At 42.6% G+C, this 23916-nt stretch overlaps 1 pseudogene; it reads left to right on the top strand.

The window, feature by feature from the left end:
* The first annotated feature begins 4750 nt into the window (after positions 1-4750).
* The window catches only part of LOC148509570 (uncharacterized), a 137845-nt pseudogene continuing 118679 nt past the window's right edge, over positions 4751-23916 (top strand).

The raw sequence follows: 23916 nt of genomic DNA, 5'->3' as shown, positions 1-23916 counted from the left end.
TGTCTGAGTGGACTAAGTCAAACATCAAATTTACCTCTGCTGCTTTGTGTTTTGGAACATCTTCAGCCCTCCAGGCTGCATTTTGGTGACTAGGCCACATCCTTGCCAAGTACCTCCCGCCTTTAAGGCTGCCACATGAAAACACAGTCACTATCCTTGCCAAGTGTCTCCAGCCCTCAACGATGCTACATGACCACCCAGCCACCATCCTTGCCAAGTATCACCAGCTCTCAAGGCTGCTACATGACCACCAGGTCACCCACCATCCTTGCCAATTATCTCCAGTCCTCAAGGCTGCTACATGACCACCAAGTCACCACCTTGTCATACTTCTCCAGCCTTGGGCTACAACTTCACTTTCAGTTGATCCCATTGCTCCAATAATCCTCAAAACTATTGCCACCATCTGAAGTGAATCTTTCTTAACATTATCACTAGCCCCCCCAAAATATTAGAATATTATCAATAGTGGCTAAGGACCATTATCATGGAACCCATCCAAAACCCAGCCCAGATACTCGCTGCTCAGATTCAGGCTCTGACCCAGAAGGTTCAGAAACTTTCCCTTCAGTTCGAGAAATTCCATGCCACCTCCACCCAAGCAGCAATCTTTGAACCCAAGCTAAATTTACCAGACTGATTTTCTGGCAAACGCAAGGACTTTTTGAATTTTAAAGAGAGCTATATTTCAGACTACAACTATGACTAGGATACCCTGGCTCTGAAACTCAGTGAGTGGGTATTATAATTTCGATACTACAGGGTGATCCTCAAAATTGGGCTTTTAGTCTTCCCTCCACTGCACTGAATTCCGCAAATGGGCAGTAGATTGTGGGTGGAATGACCCTGCACTTCAGAGTCAGTTTTGCTTCTGACCAGATCAAATATATTTTAGTACAGCATTTAGCTCCACAGACTTTGGATGATCTTATACACCTGGCCATTCGCATTGAAATATGACTTTGGGAAAGAAGTTTGGAGAAAGAACTCCTCACATCTTCTACACAGTTGCTGGTGTGGGTGACACCTCCTGATCAAGGGGAGCCCATGCTATTAGGAGCTTTCTGTCTGTCCTCTGAAGAGAAGTGCAGGAGATGGTCCCAAGGTCTTTGCTTGTACTGAGGAAAAGGACTTCCACCCTTGTTTGTCCAGTTAACTTAAGATATATTCAACTGATTATTTACCTCTGCTCTCTGGTTCGTGGGCTTGGGCAGCCACGGCAATGCTCCAGCCACACAGTGCAGACCTTTCCTCCACACTGACTGGCATCCCTCATGCAGGGTGATGTCATGCTCTAGAATTGCTGGCGGAGTCTCCAGTTTATGGGCGCAGCCATCTTGCTGTAGCCAGAGTCCAAAAGTGATTCCTGATTCTCTAGGCAGCTGGGAGTCAGCCCCATATCAGAAACAGGCATTGCATATAGAAACCATTCTTCAATGCTCATTCAGTGCCTGTACAATGTTTTCTCAAGTCCTAGTATTTGGCTCCTGATATCATTTGGTCTTTGACTTCCTGTTATCCTCATGTCCTGCTCCATGTCAAAAGACACCACCTTGGGTACCAAGCCTGCAGCACATAAAGATGCCGCTTTGGGTACAAAACCTGTAGCACCCATTGACGCACACCTGTGTACTTTGTCCATATCACCATGACACATCTCAGTGTACTGTATCTGGAGTTAGATGCAACATTGTGTACACAAGACTCACACTCATCACAAACCTAAGACATTACAGTCTAGCTGAATTTACCTCTACACCTTTGACCCAGGATTCCTGTCTCATCTTACTGGGTGAACCTCAGTGACTTGGACCCAGGATTCCTGCATCCATCTATTGAGGATAACTCACTATCATCTGACTGGTGTCCTGCTTGTTGTGGAGTTCATGCACTAATACCAGTCATCCCACTTGTACTATGCTGCTGCATTCTTATCACAGATTTATGTTCTTATCATCCTGGACTTTTGTTCTGATTCTACCCATCATACCCAACTCTCCGCTGTTTGTTCAATAAAACCTCATGTTCTTTCAAAAGCTACTAAGATTTTAGTCTTAATTCTCCTATGAGGAAAAGCTATCTAAAATCTCCTCAGTTTTTGCTACCACAGTCTCAGCCTGCAGAGTCTGATTCAGCACAGGAGGCCAACTTTCCTAGAGTCGTGGCAGTTTGTACAGGCCAGATGAATCCAAAACAGGATAAGGCTTCAGGGGCTCACGAATTGCATAATTTAATGGCTTGACTAGAGGCACAAGAGAATACACAAGCACGAGTACTCCAATGCTTACAGGAACTGTCAGTGCGCTTGGACCAGCTCCAAATTGCTCCCCTGCCTACTGTGACCATTTCTTCATCCTCTCCAGTGCCTACTTCAAGGACCAATGAATCTCAATTACGTCTTCTGACCCCAAATCATTTTGATGGTAACCCCAAGAATTGCTATGGGTTCCTTAACCAGTGCAAGGTGAACTTCGAACTTCTCCCACAGAATTTTCCCTCTCCTAGAGCTAATGATGCCTACTGTATATTATCTCTCTCTTGACTGAGACAGCATTGGATTGGGTGTCCCAGCTATGGGAAAGAAATGACCTGCTGGTTTTGAATTACCAAGAATTTATTTGTTCCTTCAAGAGGATACTCGATGAGCTGGACAGGTCGGTCGCAGCCTCCATCGACATTCTCCGATTAAAACAAGTCCCATTGGACAATATGTCATCCAGTTTCAGACAGTAGCAGCCGAGCTACAGTTGAATAATGAAACCTTGAAGGCCACCTACTGGAATGGTTGATGAGCTGGTCACACAGGATCTACTTGATAACCTGGAAGACCTGTAATCCCTCAGTGTAAAGATAGACCTACATATACGTGAATGGGGTGTCAAAAAAATTAGAAGTGAGCATCTCAGGGCTCGTCCACTACCTCAGCTGCACACCTCAACTTCCGTCAATGAGGAACCAATGCAGATCAATTGGGCTAAATTAATGGAGGAAGAAAAATTGCATAGGCGTCGACAGAATTTATGTCATTATTGTGCTTCCCAAGACCATTTCCTGAATATGTGTCATTTACAGCCGGGAAACACTTGGACCTAGTCTGCGTGGGGGAGGTCAGACTAGGGATTCTCGCTGCAACCTTCCTGAATCGAGATTGTTTCATTCCAGTCTACGTCGAGGATATCAAGTCCCAGTTTCAAGAGTTTGCCGTCCTAATTGATTCCGGCAAGGTAGGAACTTTCATTTCTTCATCTATTGTTCAGCAATTAGCTGTCCCTGTTCACCTTTTGTCTCATCCTATTACTCTCACTGCGGTCAACGAGACACAGATCGATAATGGCATAATCACCCATACAACCAAGGGCCTCAAAATGAAGATTGGAGTCCTACACATGGAGCGGATAGAGTTCCTAGTCATCCTAGCCACCACTCATGAAGTAGTTCTTGGATTGCCATGGCTACATCAACAATCCTCATATTGACTGGTCTACTGCTCAAATTCAATCTTGGAGCTCCCAGTGTCATCAGCAATGCCCGGATCAAGTGGTTTGAGTTGCGGACACCAATGCTTATCTTGCTGACGATCTTCCCCATCACCATCAGGACTTTACCAATTTATTTTCTGAACAAGCGGCCAAAAAACTGCCACCTCATTGGCCTTGGGATTTCCCCTTTGATCTGATGCCTGGAAACGTGCCTCCCAGGGGTTGCACATACCCCCTGTCAATTTCTGAGACCCAATCCATGTCCCAATATATTCAAGATATTCTACAAAAGGGATTTATCTGGCCTCCCTCTTCTCCCGCAGGTGCTGGGTTCTTTTTCATCAAGAAAAAAGATGGTGGGTTATGACCATACATCGATTATCGAGGTCTTAACGACATTACCATTAAGAACAAATATCCATTTCCTCTCATCACAGAACTCTGCGACCGGGTTAAGGGCACCCGTATCTTCTCTAAACTAGACCTCAGAGGATCTTATATTCTGATAAGGATTCGTGAAGGGGATGAATGGAAAACTGCGTTCAACACCCAGGATGAACATTATGAATATTAATGATGCCCTTTGGTCTCTGCAATGCCCCTGTGGTGTTTTAAGAATTAATCAATGAGATCTTCCGGGATGTTCTATACCAGTGCCTAGTTGTCTACCTGGACAATATTCTTATATTTTCTAGTGACTCCAGTACCCACCGACAACATTTGAGGGAAGTGTTGCTCCGATTATGTGTCAAGCATCTCTTTGGGAAATTATCAAGGTGTGTTTTTGAGGTTTCTACCATCAAATTTCTTGGATACCTGATCTCCGGTTTCGATTTGAAGATGGACCCTGAGAAACTCAAAGCTATCCTGTATTGGGTCTTGCCCACTATGTAGAAGGCTATTCAGAGATTTCTAAGCTTCTCAAACTATTATAGGAAATTTATCAGGTCTTTCTCCACCATTGTGAAGCCCATCACAGCTATGACCCGAAAGGAAGTCAATCCAGCTGATTGGTCTCCAGAAGTCCTTACAGCCTTTCATACTATCAAACAAGCTTCCTCTGCACCAATTCTTCTACAACCTGACATTGAAAAACCCTTTGTCCTAAAGGTGGATGCATCTGTGTATGGAGTGGGAGCAGTCTTGTCTCAGACATCTCCAAATGGGAAGCTCATATCCTGTGGATTCTTTTCACGCAGATTCTCCCCTGCCAAGAGGAACTACTCCATCAGGGACCAATAACTGTTGCCCATTAAATTGGCTCTAGAAGAATGGAGATACCTGTTAGAAGGAGCAAAACACACAATAACCGTTTACACAGATCAAAAAAAATGATCCTATACTTGAAGTCGGCTCACTGCTTGAATCCTCGCCAGGCCTGCTGGGCACTCTTTTTTTCCTGTTTCAACTTTGTCTTAAAATTTCGCCCAGGATCTTTGGCTATCAAATCTGATGCCCTGTCTAGGTTCATGTTGGAGGAAGAGGAGCAGACATCTATGCAAAAGTATCCCATTGTCAATCCTCTGGCCTTTGCAACCACTGAGGTATCGCCTACTCCTCCTCTTGGAAAAACCTTTGTCACTCCCGAACTATGGAACAAGTTATCTTGGGCTCATGACTCCCTTTTCTCTGGCCACTCTGGGGTGTGGAAAATGTACTCCTTTCTTCAGCGGAAGCATTGGTGGCCCTCCATGAAGACTGAGGTGCAAGAATTTATTAGGTCCTGTCCCAAGTATGTTCAAGATAAAAGCTCACAATGATCTCCTGCAGGGTTACTCCATCCCTTCTCAATTCAAGTTAAACCTTGGACACATTTATCAATGGACTTCATCACTGGGTTATAGTCATTTGTTTCACAATGATGGCTCATTTTGTCCCTTTACCATGTCTACCTACTGCTGCCACATTGGCACGACTATTCATTCAGGAGATCTTTCCTGAAGCATCATCTGACTGGTGTCCTGCTTGTTGTGGAGTTCATGCACTAATACCAGTCATCCCACTCCTACTACGCTGCTGCATTCTTGTCACAGATTCATGTTCTTATTGTTCTGGACTTTTGTTCTGATTCTACCCATCGTTCCCAACTCTCTGCTGTTTTTTCAATAAAACCTTGTGTTCTTTCAAAAGCTACTAAGATTTTAATCTTAATTCTCCTATGAGGAAAATCCTTCTAAAACCTCCTTAGTTCTTGCTACCACGGGCTTAGCCTGCAGAGTCTGATTCATCACAGGAGGCCAACTTTTCTAGAGTCGTGTCACACAGGGCATGCCATCCCAGAGATTCTGAACCCCCTTAGGATATCATTCTTAAGTTTGTTTTCTTCAAAACCATGGAACAGATTGTTTCTCTCAGATGCTGTATGAAAATTGTAAACTACAAGTCTTCCAGGACCTGCTAAATGCAGAGACCTGGGAGAACTTACCCTTACTCTTCACACATAGAGTTATATATATATGAGGGTTATTCGAAAAGTAATGCCTAAATGCTCACAACTCAAATTTTATTATACTGTAGAGACAGATTTGAAAGTTTGCAGTAAAATACTTTGAAGTCTTAGTAACAGAATGACTCTACTCAAAATTCACTATCTGCCCTCAAACATTTTCTCCACCTCTCAACCCAAGCTGTGAATCCACTTTGGAAAAATTCCAGTGGTTGGTGTTTGACCCAGGAACGTATAGCATTTTTAACAACCTCTATGTCTTCAAAATGTTGACCCCCGGAGACAGTATTTGAGAGGGCCAAACAGAAGAAAGTCAGAAGGGGCAAAATCAGGACTGTATGGTGGACATGGCATTATTGTCCACCCTATTATGGCAATGGCTGCAGATGTTGCCATCGAAGTGTGAGGTCTAGCATTGTCGTGATGTAAGATGACATTTGACAGTGGAATTGTTGACCTTTTTTTGTGGATGGCTTCTTTCAGCTTCTTAAGTGTAATAATGTATTGATCACTGTTGATTGATTGGTTTGGTTCCAAGTAATCGATGAGAATAACACCTCGGCAATCCCAAAAGAATGTGGCCATGACTGTGTTTATGGATTGCTGTGATTTAAACTTTTTTGGCCTAGGTGAACTTGGGTGTTTCCATTGCTTTGATTGGGCCTTTGTTTCTGGGTCATAAAGGAATACCCAGGTCTCATCTCCTGTAATGACATTTTCAAAAAATGTCTCAGGGTTGGCTTCAAAGTTGGTCAAAAGGTCACTGCACACATCCACCCTCTGGGCCTTATGATCCCAGGTTAATTGCTTTGGAACCCATGTAGCACACACTTTATGATATCCCAAATCATTGATTTATGTTTCTACAGTGCCATGGCTACATTCAAGTTCATCACTGACATTTCTGATGGTCACACGATGGTCTTTCTGAGTCATGGTATCGACTTTGTGTCAGTTCTCTGCTGTCACTGCAGTTGATGGTCTGCCACCATGAGGTTTGTCGCACACAGATGATTCTCCTGATTGAAAATGCTTCATCCACCTTCTGACATTGCTATAGTCAATTGTATGCTCACAATACACTTTTTTCAGTCTTCTGTGGATTTCTGTTGCACTGCAGCCTTCTTTTTCCAGAAATGCAATGATGGCTCTTTGTTTCCTCTTGGATTCCATGGTATTTCTTGGACTACCTAAAAAAATACATATTTAGTTAGCAGACATATTAAACTAGAAACTGACAAAGTTTCAAATAAATATTGCATATTATTTCAGAGTTATGAGCATTTAGGCATTACTTTTTGAACAACCCTTGTACCATTGGGGGGTTTCTATTCATTCTGTAATGGGCATGGGTGGATGACAAAATTTGAATAGTTCACTGTAGGAGATCAGAAGACTTTACTTCAAGCCTAACCTCCAGACCCCACATGGCGCTCCATGTCTAGACTAAGTAATGTACTTACCAGTTAATTGGAAAATATGGGCACATCTTTTTGCTCTTGCATTTTACCCTCTTATTCATGGAAAAGATCTAACTAAAGGCTAAAAGATCTTGCCATACCCACAATGCCATACAATCACATTTTATGGTGATTCAGAAGTGTCTTTTTCTAATGCCCTCTGAGCATTTTTTATCTTTATTGCAAAAGCCCTGTCCTACGGAGGGTTCAATCAAGTAGCCGTTCTCACTCTTACTGGAATCCTCAGCTATTATGAAAACTCCTCTGGAATAATGCAAAATCACAAGGACATGATGGTTGGAAATGATGGCAGGCTAATGCAGATGAATTTGAAGAAAATGAATAAGCAGGGCACACAGGATCCATGCTGGAAACACAGAGCTAGTATGAATAATTGACTGCAGAATGATAATTAAACAAAGGTTTCTAATTTGTGACTGAGATAATGGTTCAGCTATGCAAAAAAGTCCATAAACTTCCATAGGCTGGAAACACAGAGCTTGCATGTACATCTTGGTTTTGCAGGCAGGAAGATCCCAATGATAAACACAGACAGAACTTGGTTTTGCAGGCAGTAAGATCCCAATGATAAAGACAGCCAGAACTGGACCACAGACCAAATGAAATACAAGGCAGGCAGGCAGGCAGGCAGGCAAGCAAGCAAGCAAGCAAACAAACCAGCAAACAAACAAACAATGACCAGCACTCACTGCTGGTTGCAGACAGCCTATAAGGCTGGCAGACAGGTGTGACTCATGATGCAATTAATGAGATTCACCAGAGAGCTGCACCTCTGGTCAGGACCAGAACTGCAGAACATGTCTGACAGATCTTTTGACCCCTACTGGTGAAAAAGCAGAGAAAATAGAAAATAAAAACAGACAATACTGATATCAGCTAAATCCTCTGGTACTCCTGTCTCCCTCACAGTTTCTATGGGTCCTTCTCTTCACCTTTACATATCCCATGTTTGGTTGACAATCAACAAAAGGTTAAAACTGCAATATGCCACTTATAATAGTCTCACTTAATGTTAAAGGCCTAAATACGCCAGAAAAGCAATCCTTACTATACTTATATATTATTAAACACTCTGGTATTTCTTTCCTGTTGTAGATCCATTTTCAAAGGGGAGGCCATACTTTGAGAGTCCCCACTGTCTAATACAGTATGCACGCCATGGATTTATACAGTGTAGATTGGTGATCATGATCCATCATCAAGTCACATTTACACTAGTATAGTACAATTCTGGGAACATTTTCAGATGGTCAGTATGTCCACACTAATGGTAAGACTGGTGCACAGGAGCTCCCCCTAATGGCTGTTTTGCATACTGCATACACATTTTTTGAACATTATGCATGAATCAGAGCTGGACACACACAGTATGGTGATTTCTCTGCGACTGGTAAATGAGCGATTCTGATGATGATACATATGCAAGAGAAGTATCTCATGGGTGTGTTGAGATGTGTCATGGGGATGTAGTCAAAAGCCCACAAATTAGATTGGGCAATTGAGTCACTTCCCATTTGCAGTGTCCATCCACAGTTGCATTGGCAGGGCCAGCTCCAGGGGTTGGAGAATCCTGTGCCAACTCTTAACAGGGTGCCTTTACATCGCGTGTGACTGAAAATGGGTGCGTGGCCTAATTACCATAGGCCATGCCCCCTACATGACGTAATGACGTTATTTGGAGTCGTGCCTGCATGGCACACCTCAAAATAATGTCAAGCTGGGGGGAGCCTCACTAGCTGGGCTTCCCCCAGTCCTCTCCCATCACATTCAGACTCTGGGGACCACCACCGCCGCACAGCTGCGGCGGTGGGAGTCCCCAACCTCCTGATTTGACCACCAATGGGCCACTTCGGTTCTCGGTTGGAACAGTGGATGTTGGGGAGGGGTGCGCCCTCTATGGGTGGTGCCTTTGTTCGACCGCGCTGGTCGAACACCCCTAGTGCCGGCCCTGTGCATTGGCATTACCTATGGCTCATATCTAGGCCCAATATCCCTTAAAAGTTTGTTTGCTATAATAGAGTTAAAACTATACAAATGACTAAGATATCAAAAACAGAATGCTAATGGCACAATTATATTTATATTTGTAATGTGGATAATAATATACTGTACCAGACTTAATTACGACACGACGCTGGGTGTTATTTGTATTTCTTCTTGTTTTTATTTGTAAATATAACTCTTACTAAGTCCATTAATACACTACATAACATATAAAATCCTCTCTCATCTCTTACTAGAACGATGATTACATCATGACTGTACATTCCATGCCGCTGTCAGTGCAGAGTCTGCAGGGAGAGGACACAATCTCTGCAATGTGTCAGACACTCAGCTACTTTCTATCTATTTCATTACTCAGACTATTCCGGTTGTTGGTCCTGTGTGTTCCCACCTGCAAATCTGCAGCACCGGCCTCAGCACCTGGCTGTCATCTTACTATGAAGGATTATGTGTTTGAATATAAATATTCCAAGGATGGAGATATAATTATAGGAGGAATATTCACCGTACATTCTCGGATAATATCATTATCCTATAAAGATCATTTCCCTGATCAGATGTGTGCAGTGTAAGAGATGTTTGTGCTTCAGCTGTTACTTTTACAAAAACTAGAGATGTGCAGGTCAGGATTTCTGAAATTCATATACACACGAATTTAGGGGTTCAAACTAGAACTGGGTCAAGGTTCAGATTCACTTTTGTGACCAGGTTCGACCAAAGTCGTGGTTCAGATCTGTTGCTGGTTCGGAACTCTGGACACAGCCGCAGTATATCGTCCACATATTTGTGACTCTGTAGGAGGTCTGTCAACACTCGGCAGGGGTGCTTGGTTGTCTATAAAAAAGGGGTGCTGTCTGTGTTGTTCATGAAGGGGCTGCTGCCTCATTCAAGGGTGCTCTTCCCCAATATAAAAAAAAGTTAAATAAATTTATTATCAATCCACAAAAACTAAAAACAATATATATATTTTGTGTGTGTGTGTGTGTGTGTGTGTGTGTGCGTGTGCGTTAGCAACTTAGCTGCACTATTATTATTGTGGTGACACTGCCGGCCAGACCGCAGTTTATTATCCACGTATCTGTGACTCTGCAGGTAGTCTGTCTGCACTAGGCAGGGATGCTTTGTTGTTCATAAAAAAAGGATGATGTCTCTGTTGTTCATTAAAGGGCTTCTGCTTTCTCCAGGGGTGCTCTTCCCCAGTTTCCAAAAAAATAAAAGTGTTTTTTTTGTGTGTGCGCATTAGCAACTTAGCTGCAATATTAATGGTCAGTGACACTGCTGCAGTTTATCATCCACGTATTTGTGACTCTCCAGGTGGTCTGTCTGCACTCGGCAGTGGTACTTTGTTTTCCATAAAAATGGGTGCTGTCTATGTTGTTCATCAAGGGCCTGCTGCCTCGTCCAGCGGTGCTCTTCTTCAGTGTTTTTTTTGTGTGTGTACATAAGCAACTTAGCTGTGCTATTATTGTTTGGTGACACTGTTGGCCAGGCCGCAGTTTATCATCCACGTATTTTGTGACTCTGCATGTGGTCTGTCCGCACTAAGTAGGGGTGCTATTGTTCATCAAGGGACTGCTGCCTTGTTCAGGAGTGTTCTTCACCAGTATAAAAAATAAATAAAAGTGAAATAAAATTAATAATATCAATCCACAAAAAATAAAAAAGGCCTTGTCCCATTATCCTTAACAACGTCCCTGAGTACAAAGTAAATGTATGTTTACAGTATGTTCTAGCAGCACCTCCACAAACAAGGCCCACCTCATTTCTATTAGATGTATAAAAATAAAAGAAAACCTCCTCGAGATCAAAGATGTCTTTTAGGAACTGTAGAACTTGATCCTATATTGATCTTCCTTCATAATTTTTTATAGAATCAAAACATTAAAATAAGCAAATTAAAAACTAATCAATCTTTCCATTCTTTCCCTGTCTTTAGTACATAACATATTCCAACTCCGTCGGGCCTCTGACCTAGTTAAGGAAAACATTCTTGGTTTTAAACTTCCTAGGGGTCGTATAATTTATTTAACTGCCATCCTGTCTACCACTGTAATGCCACTCTGTGCCATTTTGGAAGCTGAACTGCTACATGTTAGTGCCGCCCACTGCTTTCACTTAGCTTAGTCAGCCAGCTAGCTAGATGCAACCTTTTGGCCCTAAACTAGATGGAAAAAAAAATCAATATTGTGAGCTGTGAGGTGGTCAAAATTAACTGGAAATAACTATTATTGAGGTTAATAATACTATAGGAACAAAAACAGTCCTAATTATGTGATTTTAGCTGTTTTTATGATTTAAAAAAAATAAAAATACAGATCCAAAACACTCAAGGGTGGTTTTGGCAAAACCAAATCCAGATCCAAAACATGAGGAGATACAGATCCAAAACCAAAACCTAAACACAGGGGCTGGCGCACATCCCTATATAATACAAAACCCAAACACGGGTGTTGGCACACAGCTCTAGTTGTATGTAGAGGTGAGTGGGTCCTGTTCTTAGAGAAGCTAAGATTCGAGCTGGAATCCAAATCCAGCTCAGGTATTCCCACTTGATTCAGATCCAAGAACAATGCAAAACATCTTCCTCCCGCTGTCGGATTCTCATTGGTTTTGGAATCTACAGAGGTCCCCGGACATTGGCACCATTTCACTCTGGTTGTGGAGAGTGTAGTGAACAGACATGCTGTGTTCTTCAGGAATGCTCTATCCATCCATGAAGTGGCTGCTGTGTCCTCCAGGGATGCTCTGTCCATTTAGGGGTGCTCTGTCCATCCATCAAGGGGCTGCTTCATCCGTCCAAAGGTGCCCAGTGTAAAAAAAATAAAAGCTAATAATATAATTTAAACACTATATATATTCTAGTGTGCTGTACCCCAGTTTCCAATATTCTTATTTTTTTTACTGTGATGCTGCCAATCAGACCACAGTGTAATATTCATATGTAATATTCATAAATATATTGCGACACTGTAAGTGGTTCTCCAATTTCATCCAAATATTGTGACATGGTAAGTGGTACCGCAGTGTAATATTCACACATGTACAGATGTGCCCAGCTTGTTTGTTGCTAATAGCATGCCATTCAGGTTTCCTGTGTCGTGCCATGGAACGTTACGTGATGACTGTACTGTGGTGTACCATGGTATTCTACAACGAAAGATAAGCCATGGCATGCAATACACTGCTTAACCTCTAGGTGGTGAGTGCTCGATTGAAAAAATTTGTACTGTGGTGGGATGTTGAGAGAAATGCTTTCAGTTTAGTAGAGTTCTTTAAAATAACTGAACTTCAGTTGCTCTGTCATTATGTAATGCTTAGTGTCGTCTTCTGGTCATTGTTAAGCTACAGTACGTCTGCTTTATTGGGACTCGGTACAGTAATATGCATCTACTATAGGGTCACTTTTAGGGACAGGGACTTTGCAGCACAGTAATAGAGATGAGTCCACATACAGTACATCTATCCTCCGAGAGCTACAAGTTGCTGCACACATAGCGCAGGAGTGGTGCATGACTCGGTAGCGCCGAGAGTTTTTATGCATCTTTTATGCATCTTTTTACCCTAAAAAGCATCTTATTAGCACAAGCAGCCTCTGCTGATTAAAATGATATGCAGCATGCCTATGTTCTGTGAGTGAGTGCAGGTGTATCTGCAAGCAAATCACTATGTTACAGTGTTACAGTCACATGATGCTATAATGTAGTGCTTCGCGTGCAGATACACCCACACTGGCTCACAGAATATAGGCATGCTGTATATCATTTTTCAACTGTCTGGCTCTGAGGAAAACTGCCAGACAGTTGAAACGGCCGTTGGGCCACTGCTTACCTATGCTGCATTATTCACTTCTGTCTATGTGAATAAACGTCTGAAGTTTTTTTCATCTGAACGTGAGTGCTGTTTTTTTTCTACACTAATATCTGTTAGCTTTATTGGTGTTAGAGTGTTCTTTATATATATATATATATATATATATATATAAAGAACACTTGTTTGCTTATGTAATTGTTGTGGTCCTGAAGACGGGGCTTCGGCCAAGAAATGGTCGTAGACCAGACTTAATATATGTTTTTGTCGCTGTAAATTCTCTGAGTGCCGTTTCTTTTTTGGACATATATATATATATATATATATATATTTTTTTTTTAACAGTACAGGACTCACACATATACTGTGCTGTTATTATTTAATACTGTATTACACATTCTTCTACAGCCCTAATTCCATGACCAAAATGCTATACTATAGTGTACCAAATCACAGCTTCTGTCAGTCAATCGTCGTGGGGGTGATACAGAAAATGCATTGGAAATCTGACGCATGTGCTGTGTAGTTCAGGAAAAGTGACACCTGGTGGTCAAAAAGTTGTATTACACGACATGACTTTTTTCCAGTGCTATGCTATGTTCCGTTAAGAAACATTCTGTGTGGCGCGACTCAAGGCTACTGTGTGGCGCGAGATGCATGGCACGCTACTTGGCTGTATGGAGCAACAAACTAGCTGGGCACATCTGTATTGTGACACTGCAGGTTGTACCGAAGTGTAATGTTCATACACATATTGTGACACTGTAGGTTGTACAGCAGTGTAATATTCATACACATATTGTGACACTGTAAATGGTACACCAACTTCATCCAAGTAATGTGACACGTATTGTAACATTGTAAGTGGTACCCCAATTTCATCCAAGTATTGTAACAATATAAGTGGTACGGCAGTGTAATATTCATACACATATTGTGACACTGTACGTCGTACATCAGTGTAATATTCATACACATATTGTGACACTGTAAATGGTACACCAACTTCATCCAAGTAATGTGACACGTATTGTAACATTGTAAGTGGTACCCCAATTTCATCCAAGTATTGTAACAATATAAGTGGTACGGCAGTGTAATATTCATACACATATTGTGACACTGTACGTCGTACAGCAGTGTAATATTCATACAAGTATTGTGGCACTGTAAGTGGTACTTCAATTTCATCCAAGTATTGTGACACTCTAGGTGGTACCACAGTGTGATATTCATACACATATTGTGACACTGTAAGTAGTACAGTAGATCAATATTCATACTCATATTGTGACACTGTAGGTGGTACCGCAGTGTAATATCCATACATGTATTGTGATACTGTAGGTGGTACCACAGTGTAATATTCATACACATTTTGTAACACTGTAAGTAGTATAGTAGTGTAATATCCATACATGTATTGTGATACTGTAGGTGGTACTGCAGTGTAATATCCATACATGTATCGTGACTCTGTAGGTGTTGATGAATATATTAAAATTAACCTTTATTGTTCCTTATTAAAATGAATAAAGGGGTATTAATTGACTCAATTTTTATTCTGTGATCATATAAGTAAATGGTGAGTCTACCCTATTAACTAAAATATAATTTACTCTATATTGTACCTTTAGTACATATATAGGTGACAATATTCTGGTGAAAATGATGTGTCAGCACTCACTTTAGGGAATTTAGTTGGAAGTAATTATCGCGGGCTCCTTTGCCCCCATGAATACTGTGACAGTGATACCAAGGGAGTTAGAGCTCTCAGATCAAAATTGTTGCAGCGCACTATAGTGGGTATTATTTTGTTGCAATATACCAATCAAAAATATGCCAATCAACAAAATATATATGATATTACATAGGCAGTTTGTACTCTATACAGAAAATTGTAATTGCACTTAACCCGTTAATAAGTGTTGGGTGAATATTCATACAAACATAAATATTTCTATCAACCACTACAAACATTGAATGAGTCCTGTGATGATTCTGCACACCATATAGCAGTCTCTAAATCTTCACTAGATTACACATAAGAGAATTTATTGCACTTTGCCCATTTATAATGTGAACAGGAAAAATATACATCCTAACCAGATATCGTCAGGTTCAGCATGTTTGCAGATGATTGATTGTGCCTGCACTGAACCACATATCGTTCAGTGTGGGCACCCTGCAGTGTAGTGAATGACTGAATGATAATGATACCGTTATCGTTCAGTCTTTTCACTGTCGGGTAGTGGATACCCGCCTTAAACAGGACAATCATGAATACCTGGATTGCCTGTGTGACACCATAAATTAGTTCCTCATAAAACAGTGAACAGAGGGCCTGATTCAGACCCGCTCGTGAGCGCTTAGCCCTCGCAAGCGGGTCGATGGTGGCCCAGTGCGCATGTGCACGATGGAGCTAGCTCCGTTGTGCGCATGCGCGAGACCCGGATAGTTACACGAGTGATGTCAGTGGGAGTGCTTTTGGCTCTGTTAGAGCTGAAAGCACTCTGGGGCTTGCGGCAATGAGACCCTACCACAAGGGTTTCATCGCAAGCCCGATGTTCGCGATGGTCTTGACCATCGCGACCATCATCATGGCCACTCGCATAAGCTGTGGGTGGTAACCCACAGCTATGCGAGCAGCCAAGAGGCCACAATAATAAATAAAAAATGCCCTGATTCAGAGCAGGAGCTTGTTCAGAGCGTCCGGCTCTGAATCAGGCCCTCAATCCTGAATCTCTTCATGTATCCATAAGCATATATAACTAGGGAATCCTGATTAGATGGTTCTGACTGTGTAAAAACCACTAACCAATTATGGTCAGACAGTGGGCCTGATTCAGACCCGCTCATGAGCGCTATGCGCTCGCAAGCGTGTCGATGGTGGCCCAGTGCGCATGCGCGAGACCCGGATAGTGATGGGCAAACCGTTGCTCCGGGTCTCGCTACAAAGGGGGTGTGCTGTCGATGTTGAGTGACAGCACACCCCCTTTGGTGGGTGGGCCGGGGGAGTGGCTGCCCAAATGGAGACGTTCTCATGTGAACGCCTCCGTTTGAGGTCAGCTCCACTGACATCATGAGTGGGAGAGGTTTCGGCTCTGTTAGAGCCAAAATCTCTCTGGGGCTTGCGGCCATGAGACCCTACCACAAGGGTCTCGTCACAAGCCCGATGGTCGTGAAGGTCTTGACCATCGTGACCATCTTCCTGGCCGCTCACTATAGCTGTGGGTGGTCACCCACAGCATTGTGAGCGGCCAGGAGGTCGTTCTAAAAAAAAAAAAAGACCGGCCCAGCTCTGAATCAGGGCCAGTGTTCATATATTAAATCATAATCATATAATATTCACAAATAATCATCCACAGATAATCAAGAATAGTATGAATAAATTACAACACCCAAAAGTCCTGGTCACCTTCTGCTGTCTGTGGTGTTCACTGAGTGGACCACAGATGACAGAGGGACCCCAGGTGGTGCTGATTGAAACAAAAGTAGGTTGGAGGACACTGACCCGTGTGTGGTGTTAGGCAGCCCTTTTTGCTAATTTCAGCGCAAGGACCGGATTTGCCACACTGTTGGTCAGTAGTACTGCAGAGTAATATTTTGAAAAATATTGTGACACTGTAGGTCATTGATACTGCATTGTATAATTTAAAATTGGTACAATTTTAAAATGTGTGCTGTACCCCACTTTGTTGGTGTTTGTTGATATGGAGAACGATCAGTTGAGAGGAGAGCAGGAACCACATACTAGTGCTAGAGCTGCTACCAGTGCCACCAGTCATGATGATACTAGTCTGTCTACATCATCCACTAAGCCAAAGCCCAAGGGCAAAGAGGACTTAAGTCAGGGCATCTAAAATCAAAGAATCATTCTTTTACAGTGGAAAATAAAATAAAATAAAAGGGAAAGTTAGCTGCAGAAAGACATAAAATTGGCAATATGCCTTTCACCACACGAAGTGGCAAGGCTTGGCCTTTATTTAAGACTGGTGGTTCTTCCTCTTATGATGATGTAAGCCCTTCTCCCTGTAGATGTTTCAAAAAAATGTAAATTGTTATGGCACAGAAACCAACTGTGTGCTTAGAAATGTCACAAATCCCTGAGAAAAGTGTAATTGTATCCTCTGGTGCAATACTGTACTGTACTGAAAGAGGATCCTCCTACCACCATTTGTGAGCCCTCTGCAAATGTGTGGATGAGTAGCGCAAGTCAACATGCTGACATAGAAATCGAGGATGCTGTTGTGAAAGTGTACCAGGATGAGGAGGATATTTGTGTAGATGATGCTAATAAGGATGTTGATGATGAGGATGTTGATGATAAGGATGTTGTTGATGAGGATGTTGTTTGTGTAAATCAGGCACAAGTGGAAAATAGTTGTTGCCCATGATAAGGAAAAGCCCATTGTAATGCATGGGCAAAAGACAAAAACAATCTACTTATAATGTGTGGAATCATTTCTACCCAAATCTGGACAACAGTTGTCAAGCCATCTGTACCCTTTGTAAAGCCAGAGTAAGTAGACGTAGGGACCTTAACCATCTAGTAACCACTTATGTCATCTGACCCTGTTACATCATCTGCAGTGCATCAATCCAAAGTTTTTGCTAAATTCAGAAACTTTGGCTAAAAAAGTAGCAAGCAGTCCAGCATCAGCTACCTACCTTCACTCTGAGTGGATCTTCAACCCAGAAGGGGACCAGGAAGACTACTAGTAGTAGTTTAAAATAACAATTGACTGTTTAACAATCCTTTGCAAGGGGGAGCAAGAAAGGCAGCAGTCACCCAATTGCACAGCGGATCACTGACACCATAACAACTATGTTGGTATTAGATGTGCATCCAATATCTGCCATTAATGCATTGGATTTTAGACAGTTAATTGAGGTCCCATGTTCCCGCTACCAAATCCCATCTAGATTCCACTTTACTACAAAAGCAATTCCCAGCCTGTATAGGGACGTTAAAAAAAAACTTAATTAGTGTCCTCCAAAATGCAGTTGTACTGACTGTCTACTTAAACACAGATATGTGGACTAGCAGGAAAGGGTGAGTGTATTGCCTTCAACAGCACTAACAGCAGCAGCATCTATGAAACAGCAGCTCATTCAGAGGCAGGCTACTCTGTGTATTTCAGGTTTCACTAAGAGGCATACCGTTGACAACCTTTTAGAAAAACTCAGAGAAGTCATTGTACATTGGCTTTCTCTGCTTTGACTCTCCTCGGGATTTATGATTTCTGAAAATGCTACTGTGACATTCCTATTAAGGAGATCTACTACTGAAGAGCAGGAGTTCAAGATCCCGGGTTTGGAAATGAACCCGGAGGCGAGGGGCCTGGATATACATCCTCCTCATCCACATATACCGGATGTTGGGAAGACCTGACCAAAGGTGCGGAGTCTAAATTGCCAGGAGGTGTTCACCACTGACCTCTCCAATTGGGATTTGGATTTATGCTGCACCCAGCAGGCAGGTCGCAGCCCTTTGGTCAGGTATCCGGTACCAGTGGGAATAGATGATGCAATCACAGACACTGAGAAATGGTAACACGAGATGTACTTGATGATGGTACAGAGGCCCTGATTCAGAGCCGGATGCTCTGAAAGAGCGCTCATTCTGAATCAGGGCCTTTTTTTTAATAGTGCGGCCTTTTGGCCATTCGCATAGCTGTGGGTTACCACCCACAGCTTATGCGAGCGTCCTGATGATGGTCGCGATGGTCAAGACCATCATGACCATCGGGCTTGTGATGAGACCCTTGCGGTAGGGTCTCATGGCCGCAAGCCCTGGAGTGCTTTTGGCTCTATCCCATGCTTTTAGCTCTATCCCATGGGAACGCCTCCATCAGGGCAGCCATGCCCCCGACACGCCCACCAAAGGGGGCGTGCTGTCACTCACCATTGACAGCACACCCCCTTTGGTGCAAGACCCATAACAATGGCTTGGCCATCGTTATTTGGGTCTCGTGCAAGTGCATGACGGAGCCACCTCCATCGTGCGCATGCGCACTTGGGCAACATCGACCCGCTTGCGAGTGCTCAGTGCTCGTGAGCGGGTCTGAATTATGCCCAGAGAACACATGCTGTGGCTGGAGTCACAGTACAGACACTGAAGATAACACTAGAAGTAGCTCTGACAGGAGAGGAGCATGGAACCTGGAACATAGTAATGACATGCATACACCATAACAAATGACGTTGTACAGGCAACTTCCTACTGTCCAGAGCCCAGTTATATACCCTAAGGTAGCAGTATTGTGTAAAGGATCTGTCAGGTGATGAAGACTGTTATGGCTGTGCCCATGACAGCAACCACAGTAACCAAGTCACTGGGCAGCACATGGAAGTCCAAGCGGTACTAAGACATAATCCTCAGTGCATCACTCGCTCCACATCAGAAGTCTGATCACTCAAGAAGTCAGGGGAAGTTAGCACAGGGTTGAGTAAAGGACAATCCTAGGCCATAACCTGACAGCCATCAATATTATGAGAGCATTGCAGGTGGGTGAATTCCAACACATGCAATGTTTTGCTCACACAATGAACTTGGTGGTGCAATTTTTTTCTAAAAATAACAGGGCCATGCAGGAGATGCTCTCTGTGGCCCGAAAAATTTCTTGCCATTTTCACCATTCAGCAGAATCATGTAGTAGATTACAGCAGCTGCAAGAAATGTTGAATTTGCCCTGCCCCCAGCTGAAGTATGAGGTAGTTACAAGGCGGAACTCCACCCTTTATATACTTCAGCGGATGGAGGAACAGCAAAAAGCCATCCAAAGCTAAATAATGAACTATGACACAGGTTCTCAAACTCGGTCCTCAGGACCCCAAATAGTGCACATTTTCCAGGTCTCCTCACAGATTCACAGGTGAAATAATTAGCTGCACCTGTGGATCTTTTAAAATGTGTCAGTAAGTAACGACTACACCTGTGCACCTGCTAGGTTACCTGCAAAACATGACCTGTGTGGGGTCCTGAGGACCGAGTTTGAGAACCTCTGAACTATGACATAGAAAGAGGAGGTGGAATGTACTTTACTCAAACTCGGTGGAAAATACTTTCTGTGTTATGCAAAGTGCTGAAACCCTATTAAGTAGACACCTGTGATGTGAGATCAGAGACTGCCAGCTTGTGTCAGGTAATTCTCCTAATTAGACTATTGGAAAAGCAGCTTGTGAAACTGAAGGAGGAGCTGAAATGAAGCAATTCTGCTAAGTATGTCAGACTTGTAGATCAAGGGCCTGATTCACTACAGATTGCAATCCTGCATACACATGAAATTCAACTGTGATAGCAAGTCACTGCACTGTGATCGCAATGCAAACTCAGCACTACATAAGGATGCCTACTTAACCACATGCACATCCGTAATACTTAGCAGAATAGCGAAACCATCAGTAACATTGAGTAACATCGTACCTATACACACACTTGTACAAGCCTTGACCTCACTCAGAAATTGCTAACATCCACACACACTATGAGACCTCATGCTGCATATGGCACATAATGCAGCGATGGTTCCTCCTTCAGTTTTCCAGCAAGTGCAGCTGCCAAGAATAAACTAAACTTTCCCAAAATAGATCCACTGGTGATGCAGATGAGTCAGCACAACTAAGTTTTAACATCTGGTCTGGTCTAAAAGAATTGCCTAAAATTAATGAAATCTCTATCGTGACTCCATCTGTTACGGTCACCTGGTAACCATTCAAAGAATGGTTGAGGACAATTTTAATGATAGTGTCCAAATAGGCATGTCAGATAGTACGTTTGACTACTGGCAGGAAAAAAAGGCAATCTGGAGTAGAGACGTGCACTGACCACAGTGTTTTGGATTTGGTTTTGGATCTGGATGGGTTTTGCCAAAACCTCACCTCTGTGTTTTGTTTTTCGGTATTGGTTTTGGATTTGGATTTTTTCTTAAAAAGAACAGTAAAAGTCACATAAAATGGGCCTATTTTTGTTCCTACAGTATTATTAACAGAAAAGCTCACCCCAAATAATTTATTATTTATGTATTTTTTCACACATATTCTACTTTTATTATTATCTTAACACTCATTAGTTACTTTTACACACTTGATACTTTAACACTTCACTGTCACCCTTCTTTTCATGTGATGCCCTGGGGAGGTCTTTGGTTGGATTGTCTTTTGGGGTGCCTTGATTTAGGGACCTGCTCAATGAGGTGACCTTGATGCTGGTGGGCAGGCCCATATCATGGGCCATTATTATGCAAACTACCTCTGAAATTCTATTTAATAAATTTAAATGTAAACAGTAATGATCGCATAGTGCATCTGCAACTCTGTTTTTGTGTATTAATTTCTTCCACTCAAACTTAAAAAAACAATGAAATTCTGATCATTAAGGTTGACACCTTTATGGACGTGTTCCTTGCGCAATATAGATATGGTATGCCATCACACCCTGTGGTTAACTGCAGATTCAGCACTCTCACAGTGTGAGGTTGCTGCCACTCACAAAATATTGAATCTGCTAATTCATAGAATTGTGTTCTCATTGGAATACACACATGAAGTCTATGCAACTGAGGTCTGAGCAAAAGACAGAGCTGCACAGATGCGATAAGAGTGGTGTGGATGGGGGAAGAAAATAGAGCAGTTTGGATGGGGGAGACAGAAAGGCATGGAGAGGAGGGAAGATTAAGCAGTATAGATGGGGTGGTGCCAAAGTAATGCAGATGCGAGGAAAACAGTGGTGCACATGAAGAGGGAAATAAGTGATGCAGATGGGTGGAAAATAGTTGTGCGGATGGGGGGAGACAGTAGCATGGATAGGGGAGACAGAGTGGCACAGTTTGGGGGGTTAGAGCATGGGGGTACAGAATGTAATGGATGCAGGAAGACAGAGCAGTGCAGATGGGTAAATACAGTTGGTGCAGATGAGGGAATGTAGACTAGCACAAATAGGACCACACACAACAGTAGGGATTGAAGAAGACAGATTTGTGTCTATTAGAGCATGGTGATCTGCATAGTATGCAGTGTTTTTACCAAAGGGTATTGCAGTGTGTACTACAGTGCACTGATCTGCATAGTGAGCATGAGAATGTTCAGTAGGTGATGTGCCATCATGATGCTGGCAGTTTCTTATGTTATTTGTTAAAATAACACTTTTTTTAAATCAAAAACTTGTATGTGTTTAGGGAAAGGCAGTGGCACTGTGTTAAAAAATAATGTTCAGTAGGTGCCATGCCACTGTTAGTATCAGCAATGTGAGATAATATGGATCCCGATCCATCGATAGGAGAGCAGGAGCAGCAACCAAGTACTAGTGCTGCAGATGCTGCCAGTCATGATGATACTAGTACTTCAACATCTACTAAAGCTGGTCCAGCCTTAGCCCTCAGATATCAGCATCTGCAATCTCCACTGCCAACACCTTCATCATCAATCTTCCCATTAATGATCAGAGTTAGGCCCCCATACACGATGCGATGGCACCATGCGAGGCAGCAGGGGATCCATCATCCGACATATCAGGCAGTCCACACACATAGTGCAATCATTTGGCCGACCGCCTGATATGCCGGCTTTCCCCTGTCTCACCCACATAGCAATCCATGGGATTGCACATCTTATGGTCCTGCAGAAAGATCAGGGGGTGCGATGTACAACCCCATGGGAGTGCGCTCAGCCTGATATCAGGGCCATACACTGTGCGATATAGCAGGCAAATTGCACCAATCAGTTGGATTATCTGATTTATCGCCCAGTATATGGGGGCCTGTAGTTATTTTGCATCTGATTTGCGTAGGCTTACTAACTTCTACCTTAACCAGAATTCCCCAGAAGAATCCTTGTGTGCTAGGGATGCTGCTACTGGGGTTGAGTCTAGCAAGAAGACTAGTTTTAAACAACACATGACTGTGAAACAATCATTTTCAAGAGTAGAAATTATGAAAGCAGTCTCCCAGTTGCATAACGGATCACTGTAGCCATTATGGTTATGCTAGCATTAGATCTGCATCCAATATCCACCATCATTGCATGTGGTTCTAGACAGTTAATTGAGTGCCTGTGTTCATTGCTACTAAATTTCATCTTGATTCTTTTGTACATGAACTGCAATTCCTCGCCTATACTGGGAGAAAACTAGTTTTTGGCCTACAAAATGCCATTGTACCTAATATCCACTTAACCATAGAAATGTGAACAACTGTTATTGGTCAAACAAAAGATTACATAACTGTGATAGCCAACTGGTTGGGTGTGTCACCTTCAGCAGCATCATCTGACACACAATGCCAGCTCTTTCATAGGCAGGCTACTCTCTGTATCACCAGCTTCACTAAGAGTCATACCTGTTAGAAAAACTTAGAGATGTCATAGTAAAATGGCTTACCCCACTAGAACTTTCTTCAGGATTTGTAATTTCCAATAACATATGTAACATCGTGAGAGCAACAACTGGGTGTATTTTAACATTTCTCATATTTTGCCCTCACAATAAACTTGGCAGTTTAAAATTTTAAATTAAAAATAAAGTAGTGTGCAACCAGATTTAGAATATTGCAGCGGCTGCAACAATAGTTCCATTTTCCATGCTACTAACTGAAGCAAGAGGTAATGAGTAGGTGGAACCCCACTCTTTATATGATTCAGTAAATGGCATCCAAACCTACACAATAACCCATGAGATAGGGAGAGGAGGGGAAATGTACCT

The sequence above is a fragment of the Taudactylus pleione genome, unplaced genomic scaffold (genome assembly GCF_031769625.1).
Source record: "Taudactylus pleione unplaced genomic scaffold, aTauple2 ptg000319l, whole genome shotgun sequence".
Lineage (NCBI taxonomy): Eukaryota > Metazoa > Chordata > Amphibia > Anura > Myobatrachidae > Taudactylus > Taudactylus pleione.
Note: the sequence above shows the minus strand (reverse complement) of the source record. Positions and strands in the feature narration are given on the sequence as shown.